Raw genomic sequence first — 12,679 nt, forward strand, 5'->3', positions numbered from 1 at the left:
AAGCACTCGTTACCAGCAGCCCACTTCTCTCCCCACTCTACCCAAAAGTTGAGGTTTTATGTGTGTGAGTGTGTATGTGTGAGTGAGTGTGTGGTGTATAAGTTATGGCATGCGAGTCGTCAATTAAACAAATTCTGCATACATTAATTGTGCCAAAAGTTGTGGCATGCGTGTTGGTAAAAGCACCAGAAAATCAACCAGTGCTGCAAAATTTCTCATTTGTAATGGTCGCACGACAAGCAGCTGCCCGACGGCGTATACTTAATTTTTTTGCGCTTTTGTATATATAAATACCATTTTTTTCTTTCTTTTTTTGGGGCACAGCTGGACCTGACTATGATATATGAATGTTTGGCGACGCTGTTCAACGCCATGTGTGGCATGTGGCAACTGGCAACTGTGCGGCATGTGTGGCAGGCAGGGCCAAGGGAGCTGCTTCTTTAAGCTTTTGTTCATCCACTTAATTAGCATTTTGCTTGGATTGCTCGCTTTTGTTTCGTTCGCTGGTGTCGAGTGCACGCGCGTGTCTATCGATGCGTGCTAATTGCGCAGCTTCAGCAAACAATCCCACCGCCCCACCCACACCCACCCACACACACACACAGACACCCCCCTGGCTGCTAGCGCCCGCTTCAATTTCAATCCTTGACTGCATTAGGTGCTATCAAGTGCATGAATGAAACTTTTGCGTACAAGTTTATGCCCAAGAGTTAGCTCTCACTCTCTCAGCCTTTTACTCCCTCTCTCTCTCTCTATCAAAGCAGAGCCTCCTTCGGCCCCTCGCTTCTCGCTGCATAACAAGGAAATCCGTTTCGAGTGGAGTCTGCAAGCGTTGCCTAGCTCGCAAATCTTGTGGACGTCGAACAGGCACTCGTGCAGTTTACTTAAGTGCAGCCAGCCTGCCACCACTTGGCCAGCAAGTCCGAGTGCTAGTAATACGCCGTATGTACTCTTCCTCTATATGTGTGTGTGTGTGCTATTGGCTTCGAGTATGCGGCTCAAGTGGGAGGTGGGCTGAGACAATGTCTCAATTGTCGATTGTAGCTGCTCAGCTAAACGCTTATTAACCTATTGTAATGCCCTCCCTTTAATATGAACCATAGAAAAACAAGTCATCTTAATTAATACTTATAAATTCTTAAAGCTTTTTGGAACAGGAACTTAACTCAAAAAGAGCTTGACGAACTTTCCTGAAATTCAAAAATTATTTTATAATTTTATTCAGTCGAGTCACACATGAGTCTATTTTAAATCACATTTTAACCACTTTTATGAGATTCTATAAACAAAAATAGAATCTAAAATCATTTTGTGGGCAAACTTGACGTATTGTATAATATTTAAAGTAATTTAGCGGCTTGATAATCATTTTAATCAAAATTAACGCGTTGTATAAAAGTTGAGAAACTCTTTCACGAAGTCACTTATTAAATTATTTTAATACAATTGGCAATTGGAGTAATTCATAACTGGAAATTAAAATGATTCTGCTGCATAAAATATTTCGAGCCTTCGATAGGATATTATATTTTGGATACTTTATCCTAAATAATTCATAATAATTTTCATATCAGCATCGAAAAACTTATAGGCCAGTTCTTAAACCATGATATAAACTGTTAGACAACCCTTTGATTGAAATGAACCCTTTTAAAATTTGACATGCTGAGTTCTAATATCATTCAGTTTGGCTTTGTAACATTTGCCTTGGCTTGTGGTCAATTATGTTTGACCTATGGTATAAGCTGACAGACACACACAAGTACTCAGCTCTGCAGCAATTTATTGTGGATTACGCTTTAAGTTTCACAATAGATCCAACAACAAATAAAATGAAGCCTGTCGAGTGTGTGGATAGATGTGGTCTAAAAACTCAACCACAGACAAGTCAATAAAAAACGTAGCTAACCCACTGACAGCACTTATCAAAACGTTCAATCAATCAATCAACTGTTGCCAGCAACTAAACACTGTACAAAAAGCAGAGAGGGTCTCTTCTACCTAAAGAACTAAAGAACTACCAAAAAAAAAGGAAAACAGGAAAAATATCACTCATACGCCCATTTGTGCAGAAAAAAATACACATAAAATCCACGTAAATCAGCTTAGGGAGCAGCACAAAAAAAGGAGGAAAATAGCAGTCAAAAGCACAGCGGCAACATCCAAAACGTTATAATCAAAACACACACAGACACACACTCACGCCACACACACATGCACACAAATAGGTTATGTGCCGCATTGATACAAAGGACATATGGCAGGACATGGACATAACAAACATAAAAAGGAAATGCCGCCAGGGCGCCTTCACTTGTGTGTGTGGCAAGTTTTTTGTGTGTGCCCCCGACCAGAGCCTACCCCCCCACCACCACCACCCTACCTCTTCACTCTGCGGCGCTGCCTGCTGACCCAAAGACCTGTACGCCGGAAAAAACAAGGCACATGACGCAGCGCCTGGGCAACAAATCAGCGCAAATCACAATAACAAAAGGCAGCGGCTACATTTTGTTGTTGCTGCTATTCGTTTGTCAAACTGTCGTCGTCGCAGGACAACAACAAGGACTTCACCTGCCTTTGACAAGCCCGTCAGTTAGACAGTTATTCAGTTAGTCACACAGTCGCACAGTCACATGTCAGCCGGAGCAGCATAGAATCTGGCAGAGGCGGCGACACGCCCCCCGGCCGCTGCTGCTGCTCGTTAGGCGTTTAGCTAGAGCTATATGCATGTATACATATATACATGCTTTTGAACAACTTTCTGACAGCGGCGACGCGTCTAATAAAGCAATTTAGAGAGCGAGGAAAAGAAGAAGCTTCTGTGAAAAGCTTGAAAAATGAAAAATGAAATATGGAAAATGAGACAAGCTGCAATGAAGTAAATAGCGTGTGAGCGACGCCATCTTGCACATGCATACATTAAAAAAAACAGACAGACACATTCACACACACACACACACACACTCATACATGGGGTAGACACACACTGCGTACACAAATTCGCAAATTCGCAGATACTTTTTGAGGCACATCCTTTAGATTGCGGCACATATTTGCATATGATGTCTATATGCAAATGCCAGGAGAAGCAGCAGCAGCAGCAGCAGTAGCTCTGCTGAGGAGCTGCTGCGGCGTGCTACATGCTGCATATTAACATATCAATCATTTCAAGAGCTACCCCTGAAGCCCCCAACGGCAACCCCCCACCTCTACACTCAGAGAAAACACAACGAATTTTGTACTCAACTGTCAAAACCACAATTTATAGAACTTTTTTCAGTCACAAATACCATTAAAAAAAATATCTACCCAAATAATGAAATATCGAACTTAAATTTAGAATTTCTCAAGCTGAGAAAACTTCAAAAACTTGTTTTACTTCGTCGTACCAACATTTTGATGTACAAGACTTAAACTCCAGACTAAGACTAAAAAATTATTTACTTAAATATTTATTTAAACGTATTCTTATTACTTATACCACATGCTTATTTTACAAAAATTCAAGAACGATTTGTTTCTTAAATGTAAATAATTTGGAAACGGCATTTAAGTAACAATTTTCTCTAAGTGTTCCTCATCTTGAGCTGCCTTTGGGCACTCTGCAAATATTTCGTTAATCTAAAGATGAGTTTTCTTGCTGTTGACAATGCGTTCCGCTGCGCCGTGCTACGCTATCTACCCATCCTTCCTTCCCCCTTCTTCACAATTATGTGGCAAGTTGTAACTTGCAACTAATTGGAATATTGTTTGGCTTTGTGCCTCATAAATTCCACAATTGCACTTGCAGTTTATTGTGCATTCGGTTACAATAAATTAATGCCACAAACTTGCTGCTAACATTGTCAGCGTTATCTACTTGCCTTGGCCATTATTTAAACCACACGCGCGCACACACACATTCACGAATACACGGCAACACACACACACACACGCACACGCACGGATCGCACAACATTGTCAACATTTTGTAATTGTTGTGCTGATTGTTTAATTGCGGCCATTTTGCGTGCACTTCCGACATTTGCGCTTCCACCCTTTCCGCCAATTCAATTGCTATTTCCACTGTTGTACCATAAAAATGTGCTCATATGGTGCAGTACTTAAATACCCTGTTAACATTCAATTGTTCAAAAGGGGGAAAGCTATGTTACAGATCTTCCTTTAGTGAGTAAAGATTATTTGTGAAATATTGTATTATTATACAATCGTTTTGCTATATATAGGAACTACTCTAGTATGTGCGCATAGTTTTTAAATACCCTACAAACACTGAGTTGTTTAAAAGGGAACAGAAAGGTAACAGATTACAGATCTTCCATAAGAGAGAAGAGAATATTTTGCGAAATGATGTATGATTAAAAAGTCGAATTGGCTTTTATAAGAACTACTTAAGTATCTATGTTATAAGTCGAGATGGGAATAAGGCAAGTTAAAATGTTATAGAAAGTCATTAGGAACAGGTTTATATTAAGTCGACCTCTAGTTAGTAGTCAGTATTATCAGGGAAAAGGAAACAATGCCTAAAACTAGTAGAGAGTAGGCTTAAATTGAATTTAGCTTTATATCTGCATACAGGGTATCTCCTAGTCGTTCACTTGACTGATTCTCTCTTGTTTTTAGTCTATATTTTATATTTTACTTGCTGGCCGCAAACAAATTAGCGCGACAATTTCATCAACAGCCATTTAAATCACATGCATTTTATGATTTATTTTTTATATATTTTTTATATATGTTCAACATTATTTTTTTGTTTTCTTTTTTCACACCTCTCATCATTTTATTTGCATATTTATATATTTAAATATATCGCAGCGGCATTTTAAATTGACTTTTTACAGTTTTGTTGTGCAAACAATTGACGTGCGTATTTTAAAAAAGATATTTACATATTTGCTGGCCAGATTTACACATATAATTGCCATAAATATATATTATTAATATATTTTTTGAGCATATCAAAATGATATTTTGATAGACATAATTATAAATTAGCATAATTTACAATTGACTTTTGTCGCACGGAAAATGCGCAAATATTTATACATTTATTAAAATCATTTAAAAGGACGCAAACTTTTTATGTATTTCATTTTTTATTAGTCTTCAATTGCTTAAAGCAAATAAAATTGCATACAAAATATGCTTCATCAGTTTTGCCTTGATTTATATTTCCATAATATGATGGTCCCGCATGTTACATATGCGGTTTTTGCACCGTTTGTTTATAATCCCTTTGTCATTGTGTCCTGCGGCCACATAAAACGGCTATTAAAAAGCCGCTGCGAGCGCTTTAATTGCATTTTATTAGAATTTATTGACACTTCACAGCAGCAGCTGCAAATTGCTTTTGATAAACACCACAAAAAAAAAAAAAAAACCAAAAAACACCAAATAAAAAAAGCAATAAAAATATAAAGGCAATTTAATTTTGTTGCGTTTTCACATTTATTTTGATTATTTGTTTATTTCATAAACTGTGGCGTTAAATGGTTGTTGCCAGGTTGAAATTGTTAGCTTGGTTTCAATATACCCAGTTTTTTTTCTGTAACTCATAGAGTCTCTCAGAGCGAGTGATTTATGCAAATAGACCACCTCTCTATGGTTTTTTATTTACAATATTATTATAAGACTCGTGTTTAGCTGGAGCTGCTTAAACAAATAACTATTATAATAGAACATTGAATAACATATGCGACTTGATCAAAAAAGTTGTATCACACAAGTGTTCACCTCGTTTCGATTCTAACGAAACTATTTTCAAGTTATAAATTATAGAAGAAACTGAACCACAATGCATTTATAATTCTCTCAGGCAAAGAAAATTGCGGTTACAAATAAATTAGTTACATTTCGTATAACAGTTTGAACACTCTTGAGCAACACTGTTTGCGTGGGGCCTAATGAAAATGGGAACTTGCCATATATCTCAACAGTTTACAACACACATTTCACTACGCCGCTCCGCGCGGAGCTATGACGTTTGAAAAGGACATACCTCCGCGGAGATATGACTTTTGAAAAGGACATATCCCCGCGGAGATATGACGTTTGATACGATATAGCTCCGCCGTTGATCATGGCGAGATTATCTCGTCTTAAAGCGACATAACTCCGCCGTCTTACAAGTGACATATCTCCGCACGGATATGAGAAGTTTAAAAAGCACAGAGTTGACGCGAAAATATGTCATGCGAAATCATGTCGCTACCTTTATTTTATATTGCCTAAAACACACTTTCAGCACTCATTACTCATTTGTTACATATAGTATAACAGTTAGTATAACAGTGTTCACTGTTTTTAAAAGCTTCAAGAAATTAACTACAGTGTTTGAACATTTAAACATTTTACAGTTTAATTGGCTTACAACTCAAGGTAAAACTATAACATTTTAAACGTTTCACAACATTGATTTTGTTTTATTTACTGCTAAATAAATGTTTGCGCTCACTTGAAAATAGCTTTTTATTTTTTTTTGTTTTTTGATTTTGATCTTCTCTGTTGGTTTTCTTAATGATTATATCATTTAGTTGACAAGAAATTTGGCCAAACTTTGATATTCCAATGACACCGCATTTTCTTCGCATGATGCAATGCGCATTTACAAACCAAAATATTTCAGTCTTATAGCACACTGATGTCATTCCATTTGAGTTTCTTCCAAATGTATATATATATATATGTATATAAATATATATATATTTGCAATGATTTCAAGCATTGAGCGAATGTTAAATTGCGTCATTGCCTCAATTTCGACTTGCCTTACTTTCGAACAAACGAGTTTTGAGCTCGTTTTCAACTTTGCTTTGTGATTTCTAATGCCGACGCGGATGCTGCTGTCTACAATGATTACCAATTAGATGAAACTAGATACCTGCCTCCGAGAGAAGAGCGCGAGCGAGATGCCATTGATACTTGACTTTAGCCGCCTATAGAGAGCGTTTCGGCGACTCCACCGAGATTGGCTGCGCCCCGCATGCTGCAATTTAATGAATATGTAATGGCAAAAAAAAAACCACTGCTGCATAAATTTTGAGCACCCCTGCTGGTTTTAGCAACAAGGAAAATATCATTATCATTGTTTGTGCCATCTGCCCCGGCACTTTCCACACTTTCCATCTATACCTTTTTCATTCTATTTCTCTCTCTGTACTTGGCAGCTGTTTTCCTGCGGGTGCGTCAAAAAATTATCTGGCTAAACTTTTGATGGCGTCTGTCTGAATTTTGCTCGACTGTGTTTGAAGCTTTGCTTGGGGCGCGCGTTTTTTTGCACCATTTTGCATATTTTTTCTGGTAATTGCTGCAACATGATTTGATTATTAAAATTTAAATATTAATTGAAATTGTTGTTTCTCTTTATTTTTTTGTTGACAAGAAACTGTTAAATTGCGCCCTTTACAAGGCTCGTTAAGTTCAACAGGGGATTGAGGTTATGTGTGCGTTTGTGGTTATGTTTGTGTTTGAGGTTAGGTGCGGCTTGTTAATCAATTAGTCGAAAAGCTGATGTTGCATTAAAATGCTGTTTGTTGTCGCAAGATTTATGCGGCTCATAAATGTCAAATGCAAATACAGACACGCACACACACACACACACACAGCACAGACACCTGGTCAAGCGCCTTGTAACTGTCGCATAAATATAATTTCAATATATATATATATATATATATATATTCAAAAGGAAACCTCAATTAATCTTGATAATGTCAGCTTACAAACTGCTTGACTTCTGGCTGGCTGGACGTTTGCGGGACTTGCGGGTAGTTGCATCAATAAATGCCCATCAGCTGCAGCAACTGTGGGAATAGAAACAAGTGGCAGGCAGTCAGGCAGGACTATACAATTCTATGTAGGACATATCAAATAAAATATTTCATGCAAAATTTACAACGCACACAGACAGAAACCGAAAACTGTAAAGAAACCATATGTCAATTGCACACACACACATACACAACCGTAACGGACAGCAGACAAGCAAACTTGAATGCTCAGCACCCAGCCCCGCACAACAGTCCCCCCCCGCCCGCTTTGGCAAACACAATGGCATGTCAAATGCAAAAACATACTGCAAACTGTAGGCAGGGGCAGTCAAGGAAGGTTGTCAGGATAACTACACAATGTTTTTGAGTGCCACCCGCAACCTCAGCCCCCCTTGACAGCCCCGCACACCCACCCTATGTTGCCTTTTTTTTGGGTGCGCTGTCGTCTTTGCTGCACCTACAACTTCCGGCCTTTGTTGAAATAACCATAAAATCAAGATAAGTTATTGGATTTGCTGGACAGGAAGCACGGTATAAGCACTTTTAACTCTCCATACGCAGAGAGCACAACCAAAGTTGCCAGACTGTGCGACTGTTCGTGTGTCTGTGCCGTTGCGCCTGTCCTTGCCCTCGTCTTTTGTGCCCGAAACCTTGTGCTCTGTGTCGTAGATTAATTGCTTTTTTTTTTGGTACTTTTCTTTTTTTTTTTTTGCTGCAAAAAAATGCCATTTTTCTGTAATATAAATACTACCTTTTTATTTGTATACCCTGTAGCTATAAAACGGGGGGGCAAAAATGAGATTAAATTCTAGAAATGTTTGCAAGGGACGGAACTAAAATGTAACATACAAATTATGGCATAAATTTGCTTGATAGTTGAGCAAAACTAGCTATAACTGCCTGTAGAGTCCTTAGGAACTCGGCCTTTATAAGCCAGATGCAACAAAATAATATTAAAATATTATATTTATCAAGTAGTTCTAACAAGCTATAAATATGTATAAAGAAAAAGCTCAAGAAAGTCTTTAAAGAGGATATTCATGTATTCAAGAAGCCTTTGGTTGGTTTATAGTGTTAAGAAGAAATTGAACAGGCTGAAATTATATTTAATTAGTAGTTAAATAATTCAAGAGCTATTGAGAAAATGGTGGAACAAAATATGATCAATATCCTATTAGATCCAATTACAGGGTAACTGCTGGCTTCGCATTCGGAACTGAAGCATTGGCGTTTGCTTTTTTGTGAATTTCGCCTGCCGCCTTTGAACTTTTGTGCGGCAGAGCAATTGCCCAGGCGACCTGGCACCACAGCGACGTCCTGCTAGCTAGCTGTAGTTTCAACATCTCTGCCCTTTTGCTCGTGAGCCCTCGACTGGCTTTTCTTTATATAAATAGTGGCGTTTGCGTTTGCGTTTGTTGTCGCCGTTGTTGGCGCCCACAATGCGCAGCTTAGCGCCTGTGCTGACTGTTACCGGGAGGCGCTACGCCCAGTGACTGCTGTGTGGCGCCACACAATCAGTTTTCGCACTTGCCGCTTGGAATATCGTTGTCGGTCGTCCGTTGGCACTTCAAGGGCCTGGGCCTGTGCCTGGGCCAGGGCACTGGTGGTGGAAAGCGGGGGGCACTAATGCGATTAAGCCGCTTGTTGTGGCTGTCAACGCGTTGACTGGCTGACTCTGCCCGCGTGCCACATGCCGCGTGCCGCATGCCCCTTTTGGCCCCTCCCCATTGCATAGAGCTCGACAAGCTGCCTCAGCAAGCTGCTTTTGTAATTCACTTAAGTGTGGCATTTTGGCCTGCGGTAAACGGCCGCCATTGTGCGCGTGCAACATGCCCCTCCAACTTGCCCCTTACACAGAGATCTCTTTAGCATACGGCCCTGGGCAGTTGGATAGCCGGAGCAGAGCTTACCTTTGACTATATAGTATTGCGTCTATGGGGCAAGGGCTTTAGTTTAATCATAAATTTCATTTCGCTCAAGTGCCGCCTGTTAAACACAATTCTCTATGCGCCACGCTTTCAACGTGCCACAAAGAGCCGCAACCCAAAGCTAGTGGCTGAAACAGAACACATCAAAGCCACTGTCTGAACTGGTCCTTAACCCGGCTAACTACAATTTATGATGACATTATGGCGTGCGACTGTAATCAGATACCAGCTTGCGAGTCACGGTCACAGTTAAACGTAAAAGTTATATTAACTAGCTTCAGAAAAGGGCTGGCAAGTGTGACAAAGGGACACGCCTTTTATTTAGATACCCTACAAAAAGAATTAAAGAGATTAAGAGTGCATAACAGGCATTGGCAGGCCAAGCTGAACGAACACTTAAACTAACTAAAACTTGTTTAAATGCTCAGCTAACCTCATGAAAAAAAGGAGCTATAGAAGCTCGAGTTTTAAAATTTGGTATGTAGTTTCTCGTGGGCCAACTCCCCTTGCAAGGCGTGAAATTTTAAAATAAATAATACAAGAATAGTGAAAATAGAAGATGTTTTATGGAAGAGGTCCAGTTAAACTGTTTTTGGGTTGCAGCAAAAGATCTTGAGTTACTAAAAATTAATGAATTATAATTATTTTTAGTAAACAAATATTACAGGGTATCTGCTAGTCAAACATCAGCTCTCCAGCGTATTTTGCGTCGCTTTGGCACACGCACCGCCTACAGGCAGGCGGGCAGGAAATCTTTATGAGCTCACACGCTCATCAGGAAGCCCCGGCGCCGGCAATCAGGCAAGCCTAGGGCTAAAAGCAGAGGGTATAGAATGTGCGGGTTTGAGGGGTTGCCAATTGGAGTTTATTAATTTGAGGCCGTGCGTGCTGAGTGCCACAGTTGAGTCGAGATATTTTCAATTGTTGTAAATATTTCCTTTATTATTGTAATTATATTTATAGCTATGTGGCGGATGCGGAATGTGGAACTTTCAGCACACTCTGTGGGGCACTTGCCACACTGGGCGGCACTTGCCACACTGGGCGGCCATTTCTGACATGGCTCATGACAATGTTGCGTGTCGCATTGGTTGGCTTTTTGTTGACTCTTTGGCTGCGCTTGTCGCATTAGCAGCATATTTCAACAGCTCTTTATTGGCCGAAAAAAAATAGAAATAAACACACCCGCTACATGCAATTAGTTAAATATTTTGTAAACAATTTTTATTATTTTAATGTGGCCAATTTTGTGGCAATTGTGCAAATGCCAGGAAAATCTGTGCTTTTCCACTCATTTCCCCCGGCTCTTAATGTTATTTATGCTATTTCTGCTTGTTTACTTTTACAGAGGGCACAATTTATGCCAAGTGCTTGGGGCGGGATGCGCACACTCTGGAGCACACACTTCCGGCACGGCCACATCAGGCCAGGCTTGACTTGACTTGACTCCACAAACTTGGCTAGTCTCTTGAAGAGGAGCAGCAGCGGCAGTTGGCAGCTGACTGGGCGTGGCTACGCCCTGATGTCTCAGGTAATTATGCATATTTAAGCAGTTTTGTCTACAACAGTTTTGCGAGCCTAAAAGCGTCCTTTCAAATGAATTATTTATGCAAACTGAGAGCGGTGCGGGCTGCAGCTAGGATTCGGGCATATGCAAACATTACCTCAAGTTGTTGTCAAGTGGATTTAATGGAGCCTAGGGCCCGACAGGCCGGGCCTTCTATGCGCAATGTGGTAATGTGTTTATGTGCTCCTTAAAGCCCATTCACACACTTTGACGGAGGTGCGTGGCCGTAATTGGGCCCCTAAAAGCATGCCATATATATAAATTTGAATACATATATTGCGCCCTGAAATTAATGCCACACTATTAATGCTAATGTCGTAACATCGCTCCAACGCACTCGACATTTGTCAATGACGAAACATTTACGCTTTCTATACCCTCTGCAAAGCATATTCAACTTGAGCGGCAGTGCGAAACAAGGCAAGGCTCAAATGCTATAAAGTGTTTTGTGTATATAAACCTTTAAGCCTCATTGACCTCAACGATTAAGGTAGCTAGAACCCTGATATTTAGTATGTCAGCTTGTCTGTGCTTAACATTTTTAAATTTCACATATATATATCATATCTATATAAGCTACTGCAAAAGTATGTAAGAATCAGGCAAAGGCACAACCTGGCTATAAAGCAGTTATATTATATATATGCCAATCTTCTAAGCTGCGCTAATAGGACACTTTGTGCGTGTAAAAACACTTTTACTAACTCTATCCAATATTGCCCTTCTATAGCTGCTCTGCAGTTCCACAAATTTGGGGTAATGATATACTAGTCTGTAATAGATCCTAGACTAGACGAGAGTTATCCCATGGTTCTCCTCATTTACAGCTTGATGATGAGTTACGTTAATTTAAATCTTGTAAGGACAGCTTGAGTCTATAATTCAAACAGATCTTAGACTAGACTAGAAGAATCTCATGATTTTCTGCTCACTTAACAGTTTGATGTATGAGTTATTCTAACTACAATCTTGTAAATCACGCTTTGCTCTACAATTCAAAGAGATCCTAGCCTAGACGAGATTCGTCTCATGATATTCATCACAATTACAAAAATCTTTTAACCAGCTGCTTAAACGTCTCTAAAAGATTTTGAATATATCATGACGCATTGGCAGTTAGATGGTAATTAAAATAAAGTGTGCCCACGCCTGCATAGGCTTAAAGTCACGCACATAAAAACATCATTAGGAATGAGCTGATGCCCAAAAATCTGCGCTGATTATTTGAATATATCTTGATGTATGATTGAAATGTTTTAACGCTTGCTTAAACCTGCCACAGAGCATTTTCCAGTCGTTTATTTTCAGCTGCATAACATTGGCCTGATCTTCTTCAATGTGATTTCATTTCATCTCATCTCTCACACACCACCCTCCACACACACACACACACACACCCACCCACACACCAC

General features: G+C 39.6%; 1 long non-coding RNA gene across 2 annotated transcripts in view; it reads left to right on the top strand.

Annotated features, from left to right (window-relative positions):
* Nucleotides 1-11,141, top strand: part of LOC135428109 (uncharacterized) — a 42,968-nt gene extending 31,827 nt beyond the window's left edge. For both annotated transcript variants that reach the window (XR_010436196.1, XR_010436195.1), the window contains exon 4: nucleotides 11,049-11,141. This is a non-coding gene — a long non-coding RNA (uncharacterized LOC135428109). The remainder of the gene's footprint in view (nucleotides 1-11,048) is intronic.
* Nucleotides 11,142-12,679: the final 1,538 nt, after the last annotated feature.

The sequence above is a fragment of the Drosophila montana genome, unplaced genomic scaffold (assembly GCF_035044405.1).
Source record: "Drosophila montana isolate Dmon_TW-CO22-7 unplaced genomic scaffold, ASM3504440v1 contig_2438_1, whole genome shotgun sequence".
NCBI classification, from domain to species: domain Eukaryota; kingdom Metazoa; phylum Arthropoda; class Insecta; order Diptera; family Drosophilidae; genus Drosophila; species Drosophila montana.